The sequence below is a fragment of the Columba livia genome, chromosome 6, assembly GCF_036013475.1.
Source record: "Columba livia isolate bColLiv1 breed racing homer chromosome 6, bColLiv1.pat.W.v2, whole genome shotgun sequence".
Classification (NCBI taxonomy): domain Eukaryota; kingdom Metazoa; phylum Chordata; class Aves; order Columbiformes; family Columbidae; genus Columba; species Columba livia.
In genome coordinates this window covers 7219630-7243016 of record NC_088607.1, presented here as the reverse complement: position 1 = coordinate 7243016, position 23387 = coordinate 7219630, and the positions used below count along the sequence as shown (strand labels likewise).

The window sequence follows — 23387 nt, the reverse complement described above, 5'->3', positions numbered from 1 at the left end:
TTTTTTTTTTTTTTAATTTTTTTTTTCCAAAAAAAAATTGTTTTGATTCTTCTGGTCAGTTGTGCTTATTGAGTTGTGGCTCATTGCTCGTGCTCAGGGCTGAGGAGGGCGTCAAAAGGTAAAACTTGGGGAAGATACCAATCTGCTGGGTTTATTGTGCACAGACCTTTGATTATATAAATATATATATATATTGCATATCAGGAAGGATATTTGTTAAAAATTGCTTTGCTGAAATGCGTTGCCCTCTTTCCTCGATATGAATTGCTTTGGTGACTCTTATACACATGTGGGCTGCAAAATTGTCCTATAAATCCCCCTCATAAATGCTATCGCTACAATATTATTTTTACAGAATCACAGAATAAAGTATCTGCCATCGCTCATGCACAGCTGCCCCAATTCCCCCTCCTCTTTTTTCTTCTCTTTATAATTTTTTTCTCCTAAAATCATTCTACGAAGAACTTGATCTCCTGCCTGAGCAAAACTGCAGCTCTTGTACGGTTGCTGCTCGAGATTAACTAACCTTATGCTGAAGTTACACGTAAACACAAATCTATGCATCTCTGCTGCTTTTAAGTTTAGACAAGCACCTCGAATCACTGGCGGCCTGTGCTGTGATGCTGTTCTGTGAGCACTTGGTCATCGTGCAGTGCCCGAGCGAGGTTACCAGCAACAAAGCAACCTGAAAAAGAAATAAAATACCTAAGCAGATAGCAGGATATTTGCATGTACCCCGGTCGTTCATTTTTGAGGGTCCTATCATAGTGCATGTGCATGAGGTGACAGACTTAGAGGTACCATGGGAGCCCTAACTCTGAATTTCCTGACTTTTATGGTTTTACATTACAACTTTAATGTTCCATTAGCATAGTTTTTTGTAGTTAATTTCCTTGGGGAGCTTGGGAGAGTTCAGGTTGGTGTGTTAGGCTTTTTTTTTCTTTTTTTAAATAAAAGCAGGGAGTTGGAGAAAGATGGTCAAACGTACCCAGCTGCTTTGAAATGTTTAAAAGGATTTAATAGTTTGTTTTGGTTTTGTTTTTTTCTCTTCTAGAAAGGGGCAAACCCAAAATGCCAGCCAGAAATATGCACACCTGCTGTCAAATACTGAAAAGTTCAGGCTCCGTCCTGTTTCATTCAGAGCTCTGAGACTGGCTGATATAAGATCCTGTGTTTAGAGTGGGTGGGTTTTGATTGTTTGGGTTTTTGGGATTATTTGGTTTTTATTTTCCTTTTTTTCCCACTTTTTTCTTTTGTTTGTTTCTTTTCTCTGTGTGTCTAGTTTAGGTGTTTGTTTTGTGGTTGTTGGTTGTTCTATTTCGTGGTGGTTGTTGTCGTTTTCTTTTTTGTAAAAAGGCACAGGCAACCTGTATATGTTTTTGGCAACAAAACCTATACGCGTGAAAAGCCTCACCTTAACTAAGCTTTCTTCCTTTCACCATGTTTAAATTTATTTCTAGTACCAAGCCTGTAAAGCGCGTGGCGCTTCTCTCACATGCAGAAAGCACTTGCATTTAGGGGTTTGCAATTTAAGATGAAGACAGGAGTTATGGGGAAGAGAAGCATCATGATAATATGACAGATCATTCGATGTGCTTTAGGTTGCGTGGCAGAAAGCTGTTGCTCATCTCACCAAAGGAAAATGCTTAGTTAGATACTGAGAGGTGAAGGAGCAAGGCATCAATTCTGGATAACTTTATTATTTCTCCATGGTCATATTAAATGAACCAAGGATCCATCTTGCTCTTCGTATCTTGCCTTGCAGGATGGCAGGAGGAACTTGGTTGCCATGGTGCGGAGATGTTCAGCCAGTGCCGAGCAGGACAAGAGGCAGCAGGACAGGTGACCAAGGGAGAGAAGACATTTTGAAGGTGGGTTTCATGCTTTTGCAGTTGGCATTTGGTGGCCACTGCAGATCACGTACTTGGGCTTTGAATGTGCTCTCTTGAGTTGGGTGAATATGAGCATAATGTGTTTAAAGAGTCTTCTCCTTTGGACTATGAACATTACGAGTCAGGCCCTTTTTTTTTTTTTTTTAATAACAAATTTAGGAATATTTTATTCTGTTTTTCTATGTTCGAGGCTTTTAATATCCAAAATTGTTGTCAGGCATTGGAACAGGCTGCCCAGGGCAGTGGTGGAGTCACCATCCCTGGAGGGATTTAAGAGGCATTTATATGGGGCAGTTAGGGACGTAGTTTAGTCCTAGAGTTAGGTTATGGTTTGACTCAATGATCCTGAGGGTCTCTTCCACTGAAATGATTCTATGGAAAGTCTAGCTCTGCTGGGTGCAAAGTTAAACTTCAATAAACCTGGGAAGTCTCCCATAATCACATGACTCCAGGGGCTACATATTCAAGAAAAACACCTGTGAAACACTGTGATTAAAGTTATCAAGAGCCAAGCAAGAGTTCCCTCCCTTAGCTAATGAGTGATAAAGTTGCTCTGAGAATATGGATGAGGCAATCTTCTCTTTCTCTTTTCCTCCTTTCCCTCTGAGCCCTGGTCACTGTTCCCAAACAAGACAGTGTTGACTGTGGATTTTATTTTCCTTGGTATAAATGATTCACTTGCATCCCACTCTGTCTCTGGCAGCCAGTAGAACTCCTGCCATCAATTAAAATATGCCCCAGGATTTAAGCAGCAGAAGAAGGAAGTTTTAAGGTCCTGAGACAGCAAAGCGTCTTAGCAGATGTGTGCTAAGCATCTAAGTGTCCCCCTCCTGGTCCTCACTTTTATGTTTAAAATTACAAATGGGCCTATAAGTCTTGCTGAGATGAGGAGTTCAGCCAGTATCTCACTGCTCAGGTACTGCTCTGTTCTTCTTGACATCTGTTGACACCATGAGCATTCATTACTTCACGGAGTGCAAATTTTATTTGCTAGTTTTAAAGCTAATTAAGTAGTTTCATAGTTCAGTGAAAGATGTTGCCCATATCAGTACACTGACATGTGACATCTTGCTATACAGGTGATGCAATTAATTCTTATGCATATTCTTATATTTTTACATGAATATAATTTTTTTACCTTCATATAGGATTAAAAAACCCAGAACCACTAATTACAGTTTGCATCAGCTCTGAAATCACTGTTTTTTGTGGATTTCCATCTTCCAACAAACAAAGTTTTAAAGTATATATTTCCCTTAGCTATTAATAGAGCTAGTGGATATTTGCTTACAGATGACATATAGTGATGAGGCTAAAAGGAAATAGGTTTTAAACAGTCATTCTTTGCTTCCTCCCAAAGTGCCAAAAATATTTTAGGGTCTCAAACCATGGACCCTATTTTACTTCCAGCTCCAACAGTATAAATTCAATACTCTGCGTAAACCAGAATTTGATCCACACTTTCAAACTTCCAAATATATTTCATAATAACAAAACAAATAAATACACTTTCAAATCCCTTGGGGAGCTTTACCTGAAAATGTAATGGACTAAACAGCCTCAAGAGTTTGATAGTAATTCACAACAAGAATATTTCAGCTAGTTGTATTTGTTTTTTCTTCCCAGGCCTAACCTGTTTCTTTTATTAAAAATGATAGACTTGATCCTGCTTCCATTTTAAGCATCATTGTACCAGGGCTGATACAAATTTATTAAGTTTTTTTGTCCTAGTCTGCTTTTCAGATGGAAACAGAGTATTCGCTTCTATTCACACCGTCCACCAAACTATGAATATTATTTCAGTTATGATTTCCTATGTGTCTGTACTAAGGAAAGAGTGGAAATAAAGGACAAAACCAATAAAGATTCAAAACCAAAAGCATATGTATGGGAGAGTAATACACAAAACAAAACAGGGGCTGTTAAACAGATGACTCCACTGAAATGTAAAATATTCCACAAGTTTTGGCAACTTTGAAATGCTACGCTTTTTACATTTCATCTATTTATTATTTGAAGGGACTTTCTTTTGTTAGCCAAAGGACAAATTATTCCCTAACTACGTTACTGAGTGTGCACATATAACTCCAGCCATAACTACGTTGACAAATATGATGGAAAAAACCCAAGGAAGTCGCAATAAATAAAAAATCATCAACAAGCAGTAAGCATCAGGAAAAAAAATGACAGATTCTTAGGCAAATGGCAATAGACTATAAAAATCAGGAAGCAGACTGGCTGAGTGTCTCGAAAATGTTAGGAATGAAAAAAGGGATAATTCCGATGGAAAGTGTTCAGGCACAAATTAATTGCTTCACCACTGAAATGAGTCAAATAATGCAAAGTGAGGAAAACAAAAGAAAAAGTCCGCAATAGGAAAATCCCTGTAGATCCCAAGCAGACAAAACTTGCAACACCAAATAAAGCACCATTCCCACTCAGGCTCCACATTATCACCTTCCTTTGTTACAGTTCAACAATTGACATAAGCGGTTATTCCAATTAAAAAAAATAATAAGAGAAAGAATCTGCATATTAAATAACACACTTGTAAACATAAAAATCAGTAAAAGAACAGTAAAAATACCTTTGCTCATAGCAATATGCTATTCATTTAGTTGCCTGGAGAGTATCACTCATGAGTCCTTTAAGTACTGTCACGACAAATCATTGGAAACTGATGAATACACAAGCCAGGATCTCAAACAACAAACTATTACAAACTATCTATGTGTGAAAAGACTGCTGGAAATTCCTCTAAGCCTCTGTAAATAGCTCCGAGTGAGGCTGGTTGAAAGCCAGAGGCAAATCTTATTTTTCAATATTGCTGTAGCTGTGTATTTTATACCCAGAAAAGATTATTCCCTTCTGAAAATGTGAGACCTTAGTTTTTTTTCCCTCCGATCACGAGACTAAGAAATAATACCTCTTGGTCCAACCAGCATGTATGCAAAGGTAGTATTTCTGAAAATATGATGTGACGTTTTGAAAAACGGATACAAATTAGTAGTAATTCCTAGAGAGCTCTTATGGAAGCAGAGCATCAAAATGAAAGGTAATCTAAATTTGCCTGAGCAATACAATCTCACCACAAAGTTTACATTTAAACTTTATGTTCCTCTACAGAGGCTTACGTGTTATGTAGAGTATCTCCAAGATCACCACAATAGCAGCAGAAGAGCCAATACAGTTATATGTATATTACAAACACATGGCACTTGCCTGGCTTTCTCCAGCTAGAGATACACCCTGAGGTGTATGGGGGGGGAAGTAAAAAGTAGATCTGAGAAATCTTAAAAGGGTACATTTTCACATCTGTTTAAATACTTCAGAATATGCTGTGCCATGCCAAACTACCTCATCTGTAAACTTCCACCTAAAGTTATTTGGTTTACTTAGAATCATTAATTAAACTATTGAGAAGATGGGATATTCAGATTAAGAACAAACAAACAAAACTGGTCTTTAAGCATTCTGTTATTTTAACCTTCTAGGAATGCTGATGCTTAGCACATTAAAGTACCAGGACCACGGCAAATTTGCTAAAGTTACTACAGAGAAATGTGGGGAAGGATGGCTGAGTGCCAGGGATGTGTCTGACTCTGGGAATTAGAGATTTGTGCTTCTGATCATAAAAAACACTTTAGGAAAATAGGCACAGGTAAGGGATTGCTTTAATGGGAAAAGCAAGTGATAGCCTTACTTTCACAAGAGGGCTCAATGTACTGGACTGACCAGAGCTACTCATTTGAGTAATTCAAGCAAAACATGGCCCTTTAAAGGCACATTCTATCCATGGAAATGCAATTGTTACATTTGAGGATTTTAAAGCAGGGTGATTCAATGTAATGTGCTAAAAAATTGGAGGACAGCAGGGTTTTTCCTCTGATTTGCAACACATTTCCTTATTACAACTTGGTTTGTCCCCTCCACCGAATGGATCAGAACAGAACACAGCTTTCCCTAAGAGCCCAACTTTCTTTATATGGTGGAAACTGTTGGAGTACAATGAAATCCCTCTATTTTTTTTTTTTTTTTTAATTATTCTTCTTTTTAACTAAAATCCAGAAATATAAACGTGAGGATATCTTTAGGGAAATCTCTGGATTCTGAAAATATGCAGAGCATTTGAACTTACAGCAAGAGACAGTATCTTAGACTGAAGTTCTTCTTGATTCCCCCCCCCCCCCCCCCGCCTATTTATTCCCTTTTTGTCTGAAACAAACCGATTATCAGAGCTGACTCAGTGAGCCTCATGCTCTACAGTGTGCGAGAGACACTCAACGCAATAGACGCTCTGCTTAGTTAACTGTGAACATCACATCTCTCTTTCTAGGAATAACTGTTCCAAATGTCAATAGCTGTTTAAGCCAAGTTTGATAGGTAGTGTCTGAGATGGTGCTTCTCAGTCCCTAGCTATAAATGAGGATTATTAACAATTTTTATGCATTTGGTTATAAACTGAGACCAACTGTGAAGTGACACTGACATGTACCAGCAAAAACCCGACAAAAATCAAATACTTTTCTATGCCAATTGTGCACTGAGAGTTGGATCTAAGTGTTATTATAGCAGAGCCTTTCATGTTGCTACAGCCATGGTTGTGTTTGCATTTCCATAATAAAACCTATTTTCAGGGGGTTTATAACTCGGCTGTAAGAAATTTACTCTGTGCTCCAACTTGGCATAACAAGGTATTAGCCAGAGAGCTGCAGCCCTTGAGCTTTCACATTCTGCTGCAGGAGGAAAGGGTTTGTTTGCTTGCTTGTCGATGTTTGCTGAAATTCATTCTGCAAAGCCAACGTAGACTCGCGTAGGGGATCTGACAATGATATGATGGGGCAAAGTCTAGTTCGAACTCTCTATCTGCCTGCAGAAGTCCCGGTGAAGGGTAATGAGGAGAACTGGGTGTGGAGTTGGATATCAGGAGATGTATGTGTGAGGCATTTGTCTAAAAACCAACCTCAAACCCACCCTTTGGTGTTCATTCCTTCAAGAGCCAAGTGAGAAATTGCTTGCAGTAACACAGAAATGCACATTTTGCAAGACTGTGTGTTTGAAGGAAAAAAAAGTGGGAGAAATCAAGCAGGAAAAACTGAAGAAAGAAATTAGTTTTGCAGAGAGCTGACAGTGGGGGGAGCAGCCTGGTCTCTCACAAAACTGTTTCAGACTGTAGGTCCGGTTCTGCCGCAACGTGTTCTCCAAGCAGGGGGACCAGAGGGAAATACAGCTGCTGTGCAAGTGTGTGGTGGGCGAGGGGATTTTTGGGGTTTTTTTAGCTTCTTTTCAGACAGCTGGAGCGTGAGAAGTTGGAAAATGGATGCATTAAGCTGGAGCCTGTGCTTAGCACAAGCCACAGTGGAGGCTGGTACAGCAGGTAATGGGCTCCAAGGGACCCTCTGCTCAGCAGCTGGGCTGCGTTTCCCACTGGAGCTCTTCCAAGCCACATGGCTTTATTCTTGGGGGACTGTAGGTAAGACTAGGAGTCAGGAAGTAATAAAATCTCATTATTACTATTTACTGTTAGTAAACATTTATGCAATGGTAATGTCTGGAGGTGCCAGCCAGGCTGTTTCTCCATCACTCTTTGTCTCAACTGGGCCTTTCAAGGGCTGAATGTCAGGAACATGCAACCTTTGGGTGCCTGGATTTCCCTGTGACCCCCTGTGCGCTGGTCCTTTGTAAGGACTGGCTGCTGGAGCTCACCATCAGAATGATGGGGTCTCATACTCAGTCTTTGCTGCAGGACCTGGCACACCAAAGCCTTTGGTGCATAACTGTGTTATCCGATACCTATAACATGAAGGGACTTCTCCCAGTCACTGATTTAAGGACGGAGTTGGGGGAGGGGGTGGGAGAGCAGACAAATCTTTACAAGCTGCAAAGTTACTCTATCTACAAGGCACAGACAGAGCCAGAACCATGGGGAACACAGGATGGAAACAATCTGCAGAGCAGATTTGCCTGGAGCTACGCTGCCTTTGAAACGACTGATAGTGCTGGCGGCGCAGGGAGGGGGACGGGCAGAGATGCAGGGCTACACCTGTGCGGCAGGTACCACCACCGCTTCCCATACCACCTCGCTCTGTTCTCTGCTCTTCACAGGGTGAAATTCATAGCAGAGAGAAGCATCCTGAATGAGCTTTTGGAGGAATATGGGCATTTGTGCCACTAAGGTTGGGCACCTTCATCCCTTCACCTGTCATCAATCAGGTGATTCCTCTGTTCCTTCCCATTTCTCAACACATCTGGGTGGGGAAGGGAGTGAAGGGATGGTGGGGGGTTTGAAGTGCTGAAAATGTCCCTCCCAGGCAGAAGGAGAAAGACGTCCTGTTACCCCGGACTGTCCACCCGAGTCCTGGGATGCTGGAGAATGCACAGAGACCCGGGTGGGTGCAGAGACCAGAAGGACCATGAGAAATTTGTGACCATGGGGGGACAGCTGTAAAGGTGATGTTGTCCCTCCCTCTCCCCACAATTTTTCATGCCACTTTAAATACACTTTAAAACACCATCACTGCATCCATTGTATTACTCAGGGCTGTGCTGTGCTCCTCAGTGCAGGGAGCTAAATCTTTTGCACTGGGGCAAAGCAATGCCACCCTCACAGGGAAAGGATTAATTCCAGACTAAATATCCTGAAATACTGTCACATAATGTTCAAAATAATTTTAATTGTCTTTAAATGCATATTCCTTATTTTATCTCTATTTTTAAGCTACCAACTCATTTGGTGTTTGTATATTTTGCAAATGGAATTTGAAAATCGCCCACATAAGATAAATTTCCCTAACAAGATGTGATAGGGAATTCATGTCAGGCATAATAGGCTATCAAAGGAAATGCTGCATTTGGATCTTTTGTGCTGTATGTATGAAATGTGCAAAGTAATTATGAATCTTACAGTATCAAAACTGTCCATTTATGAGGCAAATACTGCTAAAAAAAGACTGCTGATATTCGGATTGTATTAAGAATAGCTTAAACCCTGCTGGGCTAGATTCACCCTTGGAATATCTGAGTTTAAACAAGGAGCACAAATTTATCCTCTGTATTGATATATTTTCTATATTGTAAATAACACTCAGATAAATTTATATCCAGTCACAATTGTCTAAGTTACCTTAAAAATTAACCAAATATTTAATCTGATTGCAACTCATATTTTAGTTGTTATTTGGCTTACATTTATTCAGCTTTTAGCTAAAATTTAGAATTTATGTCAAGATGAGATTTAACATTTTAATCCATTTTAAGAGTAAAAAATTAACAGACTTGTTACTTAGGAAGAAAAGCAATTGCAGTAGATGCATTTATTGCAATGAGCTTGAAGAACATCTACCCTACTTTCATGACTCTTATAGCATTTTTTGTTGTGCATATCACTTTCAGATTTGCAGTGAAGATTTCTTAGGGTATTGATGACACTTCCCTAGGAATTCCAAAAGGAACCTTTGACTACTCTTGGGCTTTACACTGAGAAATACATCATATTAGATGAATTAACAAGCAGGGGTTACCTCACAGTAAATGAACTATGGCTTTAATTTTAAGGGATAAAGTTTGTTTGCAGTGTTATGAGGTACAAAAACTATTTTTAAGTATGCCATATCCTTATCTCCATTAGAAGCTGAACCATGTGAAGCACTACTCAGTTAAACCATATTACTTTCAGACAGATGTTCTCTGGTAGACTTGTCCCTCTTCTATACTTGCCTGGACTAAATTCTGCTTGAATAACTAGAAAAAGAAAAGTATCTCTGTTTCACCTTCCCATTCCCATGACTAATAATAGAATCAGAGTAGTAGAACAGTTTGGGTTGAAGGGACCTTCAAAGCTCACCCAGTGCCACCCCTGCCATGAGCAGGGACATCTTCACCAGCTCAGGTTGCTCAGAGCCCCATTCAGCCTGGCCTGGGATGTCTCCAGGGATGGTTCATCTACCACCTCTCTGGCCAACCTGGGACAGGCTCTCACCACCCTCAGTGTCAAAAATTTCTTCATCATGTCCAGCCTTTTGCTTCTATTAGTTCACTGACCCTGAGCTCTGTTTCCATGCTGGCAGGCACAATGGCAGAGCTGTCACCATGGGCAGAGTTTCCTTCCATATTTTTCCTTTTCCTACCAAACAAACAGCATGGATGAGGCTGGATTCCACCTTCCATCTCTGCTCATACATGGATCTCTCCCTCCTCGGAAGACAGGTTTCACAGTATGCATAACCTTTGCCAAACCGTCATAGCAACAACCATAAAATGGCTACATCTGTGTTTAAATGGGTTTGCTATGACTTATGGGATTTTAATTTTTTTCCCTATGTGAAAATGTACTTCCCATGAATAAGAAATGAAAACCTGCGAGGAAAGGCAATGTGAGTTAACACTTAGCAGCTGGAAAAGGGAGAGGGCGAGAGCAAATAGCAGCAAGTTCATTTGAAAGCTATAGCAGCTTGTTTCTATGAAATTTAAAGGATCAGTCCCAAAAAGGCATGCTGGGGGAAAAAATCTGTTAGAGGACAACTTTTTCCAGAGAGGCTTAATAGAGACCAGACAAAGAGGAAGGCCCTCCCTGACCTCAGATGCTTTTCTACAGAATGAAAAGGCAGTACCAGCTGTAGGAAGGAAGATAGTATCTGACCAAGTTGAAATAGGCCTGTGATATTTTATTTTTGCAACAAGTCAAGAACAATTCAAGAATTCTGACTGATTGTCAGTCTAGTTCATAGTAGTCTTAAATTATAAATGAAACGCATGAAACACTAACATGGAAAATTGTGTTACTTTTGTTTAGTGGTAATGTGCACTTTAATACAGTATGATAGCATCTATGTCATGAAAGGGGTTATGGCCACATCTCACCTCACACACCCAGCTTGCAGTCACATGGAGTGTTTGATCATCCCAGCACGTGTCCTCCTCCAGCATCCCTAATGCCCATCGGGAAGAGCACATTCACCCCAAGGGGCTGCACAAATGTTGAAGCAGTTACAGCTGGTACCAGTTACAGCAGGTACTAATTAATGCACCTAAAAGATGCCCAAAAGGATAACAGAGTCACCCTCAACAGATGCATCGTGAGAGGAGATTACTCTGCTGGAAATAGTTTTAATCCATCATCAATAATATGTTGATTTATTCAGTTTTCCATTTGATCCTAAAGCTCTGGCGTGTATGTGCATTTCTGAAAAATTGTGACAGGCAACTGTAACAATAAAAAATACACCCAAATTCCAACATTAAAATAAAAACTATAACCTCAGAGGTTGTGAGTTCCATATGCCCTCCCTGGGAGTGGAGATCCACAGCCTGTTGGAGATGTAGCTCCTTCTTCCATGCAGAGCCCACCTTTGTACTGTTGGGAAGGGACACTCCAAAGGCAGCTGGATGTGACAATGAAGGGAGCCCTGGTCCAAAATCCCATCTCCCCATGTGATGCCCATTGCAGACAGCAGCTGCACCCCCAGGCAGCACGTCCCAAAGCAGCCCCAGCTCTGTGACAGCCCTTTCCCTCACAGTTGTGCAGGGCAGCCTTAAATCCACAGGCATTTCAATGTCCCCAAAATATCCCCCAAGCATCAGTGGTACCCCTGTAGCTGGTGCAAGCTGGGCATGAATGCCAGTGAGTGTCAGCACAGGTCAGCAGCATTTGTCCAACAGTAAGAGTGTTATCGGACATCATTCTTTGTTCCTGATGTTATTCTGAAGGTTAAGGATGCAAAGTTTGGATAACTTTTCATGTCAGCTCTAAAAATAAGGAAATGTCAATCTTCTTTGTTAACTTCTCATGAGCATGCAAAGAAAACAGAGGATATGGGTGAAGACAGATGTACAATTCCAAGAATTCTCCTAATTAAGAAGAAAAACCCATTGGTCAGGATTTTTTTACTACTAGTGTTTTGAAAGTTTCTGTGTAAGTAGATCATCAGGCGTTGTTAAAAATTTGGAATTCAAACTAGTCTCTGTTGAAACTCATACACTGATTTACAGCACAGGAATATATTTCTTTTTGTATGCATAGTTTGGCAAGTTTGGGAAAATGTTTCTTTGTTGAGGGTTGGATATGCCCTTCAGACACTTTTGGAAGGTCAGAGGTTATCACAAATATTCCTATGATCCAGCAAGAGGGCAGAAAAACACCTTCATCTTATGCGGTTGAATTATACATCATGAGTTTCCTTCCTCTGTTTACACAAATATTAATATAAGGATTTGGCAGAATGTGGTAAATTTTCTTTCCCCAAGCTGGGCCAAAAGCAGTTTAACAGACTGAATCCTGTTCCTATCACTTGGCTGTCTGCTAAGGGAAAGATTGAAATGACTCGCATGAGTTCATTATAGCCGGTGTCCATTCAGTTTCTGTATTTGAACCTGTGCAGAGGGCATCTTGGCTGGGTTTTGAAAGGGCAGAGAATGGCAAAGGAGAGTGAAACGACATTTCAAGCATCCCTATCCCTGGAGGGGTTCAAAAGGCACTTAGATGAGGTTCTTAGGGACATGGGTTAGTGCTAGATTTAGGTTACGGTTGGACTCGATGATCCTGAGGGTCTCTTCCAAATGAAATGATTCCATGATTCTGTCTCCTAAAGGATCGCTGCCTACCCCATGCGCTCAGTCCCGTCTATATTTCCTCTTGATTATCAAAGGCTGTACCTCTTCAGCATGGCTTAGATTCATTTCCCTTTAGAATGTGGTATTCTGAACTAGCAGTAAAATTGTCCAGGGATTCTTCATAGCCAGTGGAAGGATTAGCAACTGAATCACTCTCTGGTGGGCTGAAGCTCAAAATCGTCTTCCCTATGTGCCTGTAGCTGACTGTACGTAGAAACCAGTGCAATTAAACATCGAACACAGCAACTTCAACTCTGAGATTGAACACAGAGGGGATAAGTCAGCATTGGCCATGTCTCAAGTCGCCTTCATGCCCTTCTGGTTTGGTTGTGGGCTTGGGGGGCTGCACACACACGTATTGGAAGCACAATAACATGTTTGGCTTCACGTGTCCTCTGAGCAGTGGAAGCCCATACTCTGTGATTTACACATCTACTGATGGGACAAGGGCTCCCGTGTGGTTCTTGCAAAGCTTCAGAGAGGGCTTTGTGTTCATTGGAGGACAGCTTTTGATGAACTTTGTCATTACTGTACTCTGCTCTGTTCTCCCTTCAACATGCAGAGGAGAACATAGACAAACCAGTCAGGAGGGGATGGCTGCAGCAGAGAGATGATGGTACCGAAGGCAACGTTCTGCACAGTTAGTCTCTGCAAAAGTCCTTTACAAAGGTCAGTTAGGGTATGCCTGAGAAATGTTTGCACTAGCACTATGAAAGCCTCTGGTTATTTAAGGACTGATTCTCCAACATTCTGGATCTTGTTCTGAATTCTGTTCACAGTAAGATTCCCTCTAAGCTATTTTATTTGACAACAGAAGTATATTTATATAAATAAAAATCTTACAACTTTAAATAACTGAACCACTGATTTTGAATATACATTTCAAAACACACATGAACATGCCCATATGAGTAAAATAGCTGGAGCAAAGAATAAATCATGTAACTAGTGAAGTTAACCATGGCCTTATTTGCCTTATTTAACTTATTCACCCTCCTTGTACTGTTCATTAAGCAAATACAAAAGAGGACCGAAATGAGAAGTGAAGGAATAAATCTATCCTAATGGCTTTTTTTCTTTATATTTTTTTAATGTGCCCATTTTAATGGCTAATCCTTTTCCATGGTAGCTGGGTTTTTGGGGAAGACATTTTAACATGGCCGAGCTATTCCTTTTCATACTTGGCCTCTTTTTTGGCATTGGATTTGTTTGAAGAGATGGGGAAAGAAGATGCTTAGAAAAGTTCTGAGAATATATTCATGGTAAAAGTCAAAAGAGAAATGAAACCAAGCCTCACATGTTAGTGGAGAGCAGCACCAACCTCCTGGCATTTTGAACTGTGATAAGAAGCTGTCTGTCCAATCTTCTTCTATTTCACAAATACTTTGTTTAATATTAACAAAGATGAAGTGAAACCTCCCACAAAAGCCCAAACAAAACCAATAAACAAAAATCCCCTCCCGTGGTCATTAACTGACACTTGCTATGGAGTTCATGTTATTAAAAAGTTTGTGGGATAGGAATAAACACAACTCCAAACATTAACTTCCCAAAGCCAAGGTTCATGGTGAACACACAGCACAGTTTTTAGTGCTAATAAAGACAAGGAAAAATGGCAGGTTGTTCCTAAATGTAACTGGGGTGACAGGGGCAACCAAATCTGCCACTTCTCAGAAATAACCCTGGCAGCAAGGGAATAAAGGGCAGGTGAATGTGAGGGGCTGACAACATGGTAGCTGAATTTCTCAGTGCAGATGGTATCTGAAAATGGGTGTTCAATGGGTCCTCAAGATCAGCTGCCGAAAATGTGGGGGGAAACTGGGCACCAAAATCACAAGGCCCTGGGGTATTTGGAAAATGGGGCTCAGGTTTCTCACCAGAGCTCGGCGAGGGGATCACGGTGCTGTAATTCTCCTTAGACCCACCTGCACGTGTCTCCGTTTCTCTCCTTGATGTCAACAGGAGTTCCCTGCATGGGGGAAGAGCTGAATATTACTGTCAAGATCTGCCGTGCAGATCTGAGAGAAGAATTTTTGTCCTTAAGTGTTGAAAATGTAATGATCTATTTGATAGTGAGAAAAAAAGACAGAAACAGTATGAAGATTTTTAAAAGAAAACACACACACACGCACAATCCAAGCAGCCTTTGAAGTCAACGGCTTTGAAATAAAAAGCAGCCACTTTACCAGCCACGTGAAACATATTTTGTTAACATCCTAGGTGTTGTATTTTAAACTGACTTGGCCAAATTTTGCCATCAGAGGCTCGAGTATAACTGGAAGCAGAGATCATATCTGTGAGTCTCATGATATTATCAGTTGTTTTAAATGAAACTAATGTATGATAGCACACCAGGAGATCTCATGAGGCCATTTCCAAAGGAAGGTATTTTTGGGAGTCACCGGAGAGTGACTTTATTCTTTCTGTTCTGCTAACAGAGCAGCCACTGAACCCCTTGCTTTATAGGACATATTTGACCCTTTAGGATGAATTAATGTTGGGTTTTCCAAAGGGATTTAAGATTGATGAGGGACCAAGCATGACTGTCCTTTGATGGGATTTGGGAGCCTAACTGATTTAGTCTACTTTAAAAGCCTCGGTTTGTTGCTGGTTATTTTGAGTACTGCAGGTAAGGAGCACTAATGATGATGGTCTGAAAAGAAAAAATTACATCCCAGGAAAAAGGCAAGTCTCTCGTAGATTCACTAATCCCAAAATGGTATAGAAACCTCCTCATTTTAACTAATGTATTGAAATGTGGAGATTAGTCTCCCTATGCGGTAGATAAATTGCATTAACATGATTAAAAAACACAACTAAACTGAGGCTCCTTTTATAGTTAACAGAGGGTCAGCTTCATTAGTTGTTCAGTGAAAGCAGGCCTGTTCGTTTAGGGGAGTGGAAACTTGCTGTCTTCTGAAATGGCAGATATCTGTGTGCACAAATTGAATCTCACATTTTGCCTCATCTTTATGGGTGGGATTTTTTTCATATTTCTTTTTCAAATAGAAGGTTTTGGAAGAATGCTGTGGGAAAGAAAGACACTCGCTAAAAATATGTCTACTTTGATGCTTTTTCCTAATTATATCCCTTGTGAGAGGTATCTGGCTCACAGCAAGCAAGGGAGATACAAATATTCCACAAAACCCTTATGAGCTTATCATATGGACTATTTGTTGGGAAAAAAAGATGCCTCCATATACACACACTTGTATCTTCCACTCACACAAATGGAGAATATCTGGATGGATACAGGAAGATAACTAATTCCTTTCTTAGTGAATATTTTTCTTCAGTGGAACTATAACAAAACTGCTGGTGGCAATTTTGGAGTAACACCTTTGCTAGTTGCTACCATGCCTCTTAGAAATTGTTTCCAGTATGGACTTCAGACTTCACAGCATTTTAAGTCAAGTACATACTAATTCTTTCTGTTCTTTCCCTCCAAAATTCACATCTCTTAAATTCATGCAAGAAAAATAGAGCCTATCAGTTCTTACAACATTGAGTTTACATTGAAAATGATTAATAACATTCCATGGAGAGGACTTGCTAGAATATTAATTATTATTATTTTTTTTTTTTTAAACCAAAGCAAGATTGATGAGCGAACAGAGTCACTTCCAAGATGAAATAGAAATACATTTGCAAGATGTGAATTTACTTGCATTATTAGTGCTATTCTTTCTGCACTGGTGAGTACTACAGAAAACCCTATTCATTATAGATGTCCATAACTTCGCTGGCAGACATTTTAACTCCTTAAAGATGCCAACACAGATCCTGCATCACAGGAACAACTTTCAGTCAAAAATAGAAAGGAAATTAGAAAATATACTTCATGGCAGCACTTGGTGTAGTGCACAGGGCATTGCTGTCAGGGATCTGTTCTAATCTCATTTACACCACTTAGATATTGGTGTAATTATAAGCTTCTTCATGGAAGTAGGCAAGATTTAAATTGGAGAAGACCTCTCTTCTCCACCTGCCCGCGCAGCACTGAGAGCAGCAGATCCGTGAAGGCCAATTTAGGTGATGAGGCTGATGAGACCCCCTGCACAGCTTTGCTCGTCTATGCAATGTCTTGAGATTCTCAAAGACGTTAAGTGGACTTATGGGCCTGACTCCCACTGAAATTTGGGTGTCTGCCTCTGCGTGTCTTGTCTGAGAATCCCAGGCTAATACATTAAGAAATATTCTGACTTCAAAAGAGGAGGATATGCAACCATAACCACTCAGGGGTTCTGATGCTGATAATACAGTACTTAGAGGGGACTGCTCATGCTATCCAGTATGATAATACCAGAATTCACAAGAAAGAGCTGTGAGCCTCTAGCACTTACCAGCTGTAATACTGAACAGATTACACAGAAAAATCAGGCAAAAAAAAGTAATATGCTTTCACCTCACAGCAAGGAACGCTGAAGTTCAGGAAGAGGAAATGTGTATTAAGAGAGCAGGTTAAAAATCTACATTATCCCAGACTTTCATGAAATCAAAATGATAGGCACGATGCTAAGTTATTATAATGTATTTATTACCGGAATTGCTTTCATATTTAACTGATTTGGCCCATCTTGAGACCTGTTTTAAAATGCACCACCTTGTCCACCTTTCCATTTTCATATGAAAAACAGGAAAGCAAAAACTAATTTACTCAGGGAGACACATCGACTGTTTGCCCGTTTATCTCTTACAGACCACCCCTCAGTCCAATGTTGACAGTACATGATATTCCATTAATCTGCCTAATGAAAATTTAACCAGTGTTATAAACAAATAATTGGCTATTATCCTCTCAAAGATCCCGAATAAATTACTTCTGCTTATTTTTTTTCCCCTCTTCTCTCTCTCTGCCTCTTCCCCCTTCCCGTCCCCATGCAAAAGCCGGCTCGTTCTGATTGATGTCGCAGGAGAAGAAAAAGAAATATCTATAGCTGCCACTCTGCTACTGCAGGCAGTGAAACCTGGGCCAGGCTTAAGGGGATGCTTAAGGAGTGGCCCCGCACTTGCTGGGCTTTAGCTTTGGTTATTTGAAGAGAAGCTGGGCTGTGAGTCCCCACTCCCACCCCATCCCCTTCCCACTCCCTGTGATTCCTCCGGTGCCTGATCCACCTCCAATTATAATATATTCCCATCTCCTCCAGCTCTCTGAAGTCACACCAGAGTCAAGGTTGCCTTTCCCTTATCATTTACCTTCCTTTTTTCCTCTTGTGCTTGCGTGTGTAGGGGCAGGATAGAGTTCCTTCCCTTTAACATCTAAGTGGCGCAAAACCTCTCTTCATTTAGAGCAGTTAAAGTTGAGAGGGACTCTGACATAATGAACCAGCCAGGGAGTTACTTGCTAACGTGTGCAGCAGTCACTGGGCTCACCAGTGCTTCACCTCAGCCCGAGCCCGGGCAAAGCATCGCAGGATGTCTCCTTCTCCCCGGTGCCATGAGCATCACGGATCGGTTCAAGCAGCTCACAAGGTGCTGGGTCCTGCGTTCACCCTCCGACCCACTGTGCCAAAGCCTATCCCCATGCCTTTACCTGTGAAATGAAGAAAATACTAGTTAATTATTTATGAGGAGCCAAACATCTGACTCGGCTTTTTTTTTTTTTTCAGCCAGGAAGACATGAATTGTACACATTTTTTGCAACAGGAGGTAAAAAAAGTTTTCACCAGATATATCTTTGCAATTTGCGCAGTGTTTCTTCATAAACAAGAAAACAGCCATTTCTATTTGTGAGAGCTAAAACAGAGAAGAGCGGCATGATTTTCAGACAGATTCTGAGCATTTTAAGGTCTTGTTAATTGCTAAAATGCACCTCAGCATTCAGAGATGCTTTAATATATCATTGAACAAATAATTAATTTTATTTTCCACCTGATAGACATATAGGGGGAAAAAAGGTCTAAATAAAAACTTTCATAATATTTGGCAAACCTAAATAATTAATTTCAGTTCTGGGCTCTTTTTTAATAGAAACAAGACACTAGTTTTCTAAAAGAACTGAAGTATCATTCAAAAATCCAGCAAGGAGGAAGAGGAGGAGCAATTATCTGTTGTCCTGAAGCAGCTCCAAGCCTTTGGTCCATGTCCCCCAACACGGAAGCTCAGAAAGCTGCTGAGTTCAGCAGAACCTCTGCATAATTGGGCCAATTTGTGGAGCACCTCATCTTCTCTCCAGAAATTATTGCCCCTGGGGCAAGAAGAGCAGCAACTATCCTCTACATCAAGAAGCTCTTCTTTATTGACCTATTTTGGTTTACAGCCCAGAATATTAAATTTGGGGGTTATTTTAGTATATATCCAGGCCATAAATGCTGAAGGTCTGTACGTGTTCCAGTGTTCTGCTGTTGGAAGCAAGGTGTTGGGGGAGAAGGGGCATTAACCTTTCCAGCCATGCCAGCCTTGTTCCTGAGCCAGTGTCTCTGCTCCAGAGGAAGCAAATAGGAAGTACAGAAATAAAGCTTTCCACTCAATTTGCCTGTTGTAAAAATAAACACACCTGAATATCAGAGCTAGTGTAGGAACAATTTCTTTAAGCTTTGAGGAAACCAATTTGGGGAAGGGGACTATAGGATTTTTATTTGTTTGTTGGTTTGTTATTTTTGAAATTAAGAGTCTGAAAAAATAGTTTCCAAGCATCTCTAGGACCAGTGGCATCTGCTGGCTGGTGCTGCCTGGGAAAGGTCTATCAATGGGAGCTCCCTGCGGTGACAGGGATCAGTGGGCACAAAAGAAATAGCAAACCTGACTGTGTGCACCTCGGGTTGTAGGAGCTGCTTCTCTTTGCTGAAGCAAATCTTACCCCATGGAAGTGATATCGCCGTCCTCGTGAGGCGGGTGAGGTTTTAGGTCCCAGGTGTTTGGATGTGCAGGTCCTTTCCAAGGAGAAGGGTTGACAAACCACTGAGTCGGCCCATGAGCCCTCATCCCCTCCGAGCAAGAGGAAGAGGAGGCACAGGAGATGTGTAGCTGCAGCCCCCCAGGCAGCCCAGCCTTGCTCTACCCTCCTCAAACAGGGATGGAAAGTCTGAGGGAATCAAGAGCAAAGTCAACACCGCGTTTATCTGCAAGTGCTCAAATTAAGAGTAGAAATAAGATATTCGCTATAATGACAAATTAATTTTTTCTTTCATAATTTTATTAAAATAAGCATCTTCTATCTTTTAACTAGACCTGACATATGCTTACATAGATACAACACACCCTGTAACCTAATCTGCCAGCAATCTTGAAGCAATTAACTCCTTCTAATCTTTAGCTAACAAAGCCCACCATGCAAAAGGTCCCTGGAGAACAACACTCCAAAGGCCGCGGTAAGCTCCCTCTGACTATTTCTCTATTATTCGGTGTGTAGGAGCACATTGGAGTGTTCAGAGAGCAGGGATTCATTTGAAACAACAAAGATGAATCATCACAGATCATAAGATCTTCATTAACTCCTTATTTCTCTACTAATTAACACAAAAGGAATGACTTGAATGGTTGACAGGCAGCGAATGACCCACAGCTCAGTGGTTAATAGGATGCAAATGATGCCTAATGAGGGTCTCTAGCTGCAGTCTGGGCATCTGGCCTACTATTTTTGTTGGGGATTCAGAGTGGGTTTGAGATGAAAACAATTTAACCAATAACATGGGCTGCAGCTGAGTTCATGCCGAAGTCTACGAATTTATAAGTCCAGCACACATAAGAATTAGCTTAAACCCCTCATCAACAGGTTTGTATCCACATCAAGCATTTCAGAGGCAAGAAGTCTTGCCTGCCATAATAAACAGCAACAATTAAATATTTTATGGCTTGGATTTTTTTGTGCAATAAAAATAGTTAACTTACAAATTCCTAATGACCTCTCAATTTACAAAGGAGACAGTTTCTTGAATAATTCTGTGTCTCATTTCTAATAGAAAACAAATTTGGGGTGTTCCATATTTTTTTTCCAGAAACTCTTTCCAGCTGAGTCTTTATGATAAATTAACAGGCTTTCGGTGAAGAGACACCATACTACCAGAACTTCCACAGGTCCCTCCCTCACTCCCAGAAACTTTTAGAGCAGCTCCAGATCAAGCTTTTGATTCGACCACTTCTGTGGGGTCCTTTTTAATTTGCTTCCACGTACACACAAAAGCAGGGGTTGATGCAAGAGTGAAATATGGTGATTTCCTCTGTGTGTACACATCCTGCTGTGTCTGTAGGGTGGGCTAAATTCTCCTGTTTCTCACCACTCTCCAGCCAGAGGCTATCAACCTTTTTGATAAGGTGGTGCAGCCACTCACCTAATCGCTTTTATTACTGACTGTGTGAGTCAAGCTGGTTAAATAGGTTTAAACAGGTTAAACAGCAGAACTTTGCTACCACAGGTCACTTTGAGCAAGAGGTAGAAAGCATCCACACTGCTCCGTTTCAGCGAGCATGGTCACCCAGAGGCCAAAAGCTCTTCTGATGCTGCCAAAAGGAGTCTCGTGCTTGGGAAAAGAGATGCAGAGATTTACAGGAGGACTCATCCATGGACTGGGATAGCTATGTGCTCCCATCACACCTTCCTGGCCAGTTTCTCTGACACCCGTGCTGCAAAATGAGGTGTTCCTCTAGAGATGCTGCAGTGCTACAAAATGCTGATAGCAACAATGGAGCACTTGCATCTCTCAAAATTCTTGTGTAAGTTTAGTTTTCCCTTTTTCATTTCTGTTTGTTTCAAATCCAAGAGATGGGCTTGCTATTTAGTTGCTTGTTTCTATTAAAACATTTAAATGCCGCCTTTCATGCTTCAAACCAGCTGCTGAACAGGGCCATGAAATGAAATATATCTAAAAGACTTGAAATTAAAAGTAAAATCTATTTTCATTTTGTAAATGGATTAATATGTAAAAAAAAAAAAAAGGAACTATTTATTTAAAAATATAAAATTTGAATGTAATAATTTTCTCTCAAAAGACTCTACAAACTATAAATGGCAGTGGGATAGAGACAGGGTTTCAGACACCCAATTTCTGTTTCAAGTGCCCAAAATCCACGTGCATTTTCCATCAACTGCTGTACTTTATCTGACAAATCTTGCTGTGCTTATATTCTTTAACAATCATGACTATACAAGATGCAAAATCAATACACTTCTACCACATATACACAGTTACAGTCCTGTGACAAAGGCAAATATTTAATATCTTCTTGGGGCCTGTTTTTAAAAATAATAATATGCACTTTTTTTTTAAGGTGCAAAAACACTGTTGGCCAGAAAACACCTTTTCTTCACCGTAAACTCTGTGAAAAACCCAAGCACTGCATCAGCACAGAGCTGGCTCTGCAAACCCCTTACGTTTCCTATTATTGTCAGTGTGCATCCAGGAAGCGTCAGTCTAAGACCATCCAGCCAGATATCCTTCCCACTCCATCTCTCTACTGGAAGCCTTCCATCCAGGGATGAGAAGCAGAGCACATGGGGTGCTGAGGTGCTGTGCTCGGATGACATGTGGTAGGAATGCAAAGGATGGTGTAAAATCACCTTTGCTGGACACGGGCTGCTCATCCCGAGGCACTTAAGGGATTAATGAAATGAAATTGTTTTTGGGCTTGCTGCACTCTCTCTTATCTTTTAAATCCATAATGTCCTGCAGAAGGCAAAATGTAGTAATTTTAGTCGCCAGCCTGTCATTAATTTTCTACCTTTGGGGGAATGTACATTTATAGAAAGTGGGACTATATGGAGGCTAAGCTCATCACATTGCTTTTCACTTAAAGAGCTCAGCATGGCACAGCAGAGACAGAAGCGTAACATGCTTCAAATGAAAGCATTCTTTCAGAGTGGATGCACATCTCAGCTCTTTCTGCAGATACACACATCTTTATATATATATATTTTTTCTATATGTGTATTTATACACACGTATATACAAACCTATGGAGTCATCAGTTTTGAAGATAATCGTTTAGGTTAAGTATTTTCCCACATTAAACTGATAATTATCCCCTCCTTTTCTTCCTCTGTCCCCAGACACCAAACAAGCTGGATTTTTGCTTCATGTATTATTTATGGAATGGAATTAATATGCAGATTCACAAAAACTTAAAAACTCATAATTATTCATAAAGGGCTTTAAGGTTATTTAGTACATATTTATGAAACTTTATGTTTGCTAGGAACTGTGTTTGAAAGTGCTGTGGAAGGGTGTTGACTGAGGTTAATTACTAGCATGGAGAGTAATCTGAAAATGATCAAACTCTTTGAATGAAAATATTTGTCAGTATTTCTGATCTATATTTAAGTGAAGTAATGGACATCAATAGCCTTGCAAATATATTCGGAAATGGCTCTGCAAGAAAGAAGATTTGCATATCTAATGCAAACAACCAATGAGGAAAAATGTCCAGTTAGACACCTTTGATCGTTAGGCAAATGTAATAAACGATAGAGATTTATCCGATTTGTTGTCCATCTGTGTTATGTTGAGTTATGATCTTATGGAAATATGCTGTACTCTAGAAAATATTAGCAGCAATTTAAGGTAGCCAGAATCCTCTGCTCTTTTCTGGACTAAGATACAGAAACGAGGTGCGAGCTGTTCATGATGGCGAAGATTTCTCTACAAGTTATTTAGGGTAAGTACAGGCTGTATGTAAATACTGCATTACATTTGGTTTATATTTACATAAAACTTTCCATCTTATGCATAATCAACATCCTTTCTAATTCATTGTGCTCAAAGGCTGGAAACTGATAAAATGTGTTATGGGTTATGTTATGTCAAACAAGCAGCAGTGGCAGCACTGGCAGACTTTTTCAGATTAAGATTTGGACTCTTTCTCTGAAATTAAACCCACTGACAAGTCTGGTCTTTTTTCACCATCTTTCCCTGGCCATTCAAAGGGAGTTCAAGGACCCCCACGTCTAAGGAA

General features: G+C 40.5%; 2 long non-coding RNA genes across 3 annotated transcripts in view; one reads left to right on the top strand and one right to left on the bottom strand.

The window, feature by feature from the left end:
* On the top strand, positions 1-19228 carry LOC135579747 (uncharacterized). 2 transcript variants are annotated; one of them, XR_010473417.1, is made up of 4 exons: positions 1-118; positions 1766-1871; positions 18110-18149; positions 18471-19228. It is a non-coding gene; the product is annotated as an uncharacterized LOC135579747 (long non-coding RNA). The 2 variants fall into 2 exon arrangements; XR_010473416.1 differs by lacking the exons at positions 18110-18149; positions 18471-19228 and adding an exon at positions 7998-8298.
* The window catches only part of LOC110363107 (uncharacterized), a 27580-nt gene continuing 19418 nt past the window's right edge, over positions 15226-23387 (bottom strand). The window contains exons 4-5 of the long non-coding RNA XR_010473415.1: positions 19300-19524; positions 15226-18033 (exon numbers count right to left, since the gene is read on the bottom strand). This is a non-coding gene — a long non-coding RNA (uncharacterized LOC110363107). The remainder of the gene's footprint in view (positions 18034-19299; positions 19525-23387) is intronic.